This window comes from Coenobita brevimanus, chromosome 9, assembly GCF_032717465.1.
Source record: "Coenobita brevimanus isolate Jiangsu-jjx chromosome 9, ASM3271746v2, whole genome shotgun sequence".
NCBI lineage: Eukaryota > Metazoa > Arthropoda > Malacostraca > Decapoda > Coenobitidae > Coenobita > Coenobita brevimanus.
Window position 1 is genome coordinate 3137327 of NC_136962.1, and position 2983 is coordinate 3140309.

The window sequence follows — 2983 nt, forward strand, 5'->3', positions numbered from 1 at the left end:
TATCAAGGTTTTACTGTAATTAAAATGTTTACAGCTATAACGCATTAATATATAATATACAAAATTAACCCCTTATGGGATGATGGTGTCTGGCAATAGATAGATAGATAGATAGAACAGCAGTAATTAGAATGTTTTAAGTCATAATGCATATCAGTATATATTTGATAAACACAAATAACAGTAATTAGAAGGTTTAAATCATAATGTATCAGTATAAGTAATTAAATTGATTACAGCCCTAACACACATCAGTATACAGCCATAACACACATCAGTATACAGCCTTAACACATCAGTATACAGCCTTAACACATCAGTATACAGCCTTAACACATCAGTATACAGCCATAACACACATCAGTATACAGCCATAACACATCAGTATACAGCCTTAACACACATCAGTATACAGCCTTAACACATCAGTATACAGCCTTAACACATCAGTATACAGCCATAACACATCAGTATACAGCCTTAACACATCAGTATACAGCCTTAACACACATCAGTATACAGCCTTAACACACATCAGTATACAGCCTTAACACATCAGTATACAGCCTTAACACACATCAGTATACAGCCTTAACACATCAGTATACAGCCTTAACACACATCAGTATACAGCCTTAACACATCAGTATACAGCCATAACACATCAGTATACAGCCTTAACACATCAGTATACAGCCTTAACACACATCAGTATACAGCCTTAACACACATCAGTATACAGCCTTAACACACATCAGTATACAGCCTTAACACATCAGTATACAGCCTTAACACACATCAGTATATATTTGATAAACACAAATAATTCACCGGAAAATACAAGAATGATACGTAACAGCCACGTTGAGTACACCGCTTCCCATGCGATCAGCGAAGTTAAGCAACTTTGGATCTGGTTAGTATTTGGATGGGTGACCGCCTGGGAACACCAGATGCTGTTGGCATCCCTACGTGTCAAGTGGGGTTGGTGGAGGATTAGTGCCCCTCCCTGTAAAACAATTAACTCTAAGCCCTTGACCACCCTGTCTGGGATACATGGCGTCTGGCAATGAATGAAGGAATACGTAACCATCAGTAAGCCATTGCGTGCACTGGCAAGATCATTTTGAATTAACATCATAGTCATTTTTTTTTATAACTCAAAATGTCTTGGTTATTGGTGCAGCAAATATGGCTTGTAATATTGTCCAGTTGTTATTATTATAATTATTATTATTATTATTATTTCTGCTACCACTACTAGTACGTCTACTACTACTACTACTACTACTACTACTACTACTACTTGTAAAATTGTCCAGTTGTGAATTTTAATTAATGGAAAAATTAATAATAACGACATTGATGATAATTTTGGTTTTATCAGCACAAGTCGTTTTTAAAAATTGATGTCTTTTGAAAATATTTTTGTCATATTAAGCACTTGCATGGATGAGTGTGATCTGATTTAAACTAGAAATAAACTGAAAGTTGGAAAATATTAAGCTAATTATTATTATTGTTATTATTATTATTATTATTATTATTATTATTATTATTATTATCACTACTGCTATTTCTACTGCTACTGTTATTTCTGTTACTACTACTACTACTACAACTACTACTACTACTACTACTACTACTAGTACTACTACTACTGTTATTATTATTATTATTATTATTATTATTTTTATTATTATTATTCATTGATAAAGGCTCCATCATAAAAGCATGTACGAAGTCTGTACGGACGAATATAAAAACCCGTTAAGTACCATTACTGATTCCAGAGTGTACAGCTGCTAGTGCATAGATGGTTGTAAAGAAAATAAATAGATAAAGAATTGGTGTTAAGTACAAAGGTAAAGAATTCATGTTAAATAAGAATGAAGAATTGATGTTTAAATAAGATATAAAGAATTGATGTTAAGCAAAAGGGTGTATAATTGATGATTGAATAAAGAGTAAAGAATTGATGTTACATAATAAAGAATTGATGTTAAATATAATAAAGAAATAAAGAATTCTGTAAATAATCCTAATAAACACTACATAGTCCTCTTTATCTGATATTGCTGGCTTGACGCATGGTAGAGTTGGGTTGAACTGTAGGGAGTTGGATCGGATACACAAACGCATTTACAACTAATTCATGATCGTTCGTTTGAAGGCTCCAACATGCATGCATTGTCCGTGGTCACCTAATGGCGGCTCTCCATACTGCTTGATCTCTGGCAGCTTCTCTGTTCAGTCCCTTATCCCTGAGGTCACACTCAATGACCTCGTCCCAGGTCTTTTTCCGTGTACTTCCCCTAACATTCACACCTCTCACCTTCTACACGCAGTTGTCATCCTCCATCCTGTCCACATGCCAAAACCATCTCAATCTACCCCTCCTCATCACAACACCAATACACTCCAGTCCTATCCTTCCTCCCAAACCATCTCAATCTACCCCTCCTCATCACAACACCAATACACTCCAGTCCCATCCTTCCTCCCAAACCATCTCAATCTACCCCTCCTCATCACAACACCAATACACTCCAGTCCCATCCTTCCTCCCAAAACCATCTCAATCTACCCCTCCTCATCACAACACCAATACACTCCAGTCCCACCCTTCCTCCCAAACCATCTCAATCTACCCCTCCTCATCACAACACCAATACACTCCAGTCCCATCCTTCCTCCCAAACCATCTCAATCTACCCCTCCTCATCACAACACCAATACACTCCAGTCCCATCCTTCCTCCCAAACCATCTCAATCTACCCCTCCTCATCACAACACCAATACACTCCACTCCCATCCTTCCTCCCAAACCATCTCAATCTACCCCTCCTCATCACAACACCAATACACTCCAGTCCCACCCTGCCCTTTAACTCTTCCATCGTAAACCTAGCCCCCCCAGGCCTCACACTCAGGGACGCACTGCACATCCACCTAATCGTTGTCATTTTCGTACATTTGAGC

The 2983-nt window shown here is 37.5% G+C and overlaps 1 pseudogene; it reads left to right on the top strand.

Moving 5' to 3' along the window:
* Nucleotides 1-854: 854 nt before the first annotated feature.
* Nucleotides 855-962, top strand: LOC145410078 (5S ribosomal RNA; annotated as a pseudogene).
* Nucleotides 963-2983: the final 2021 nt, after the last annotated feature.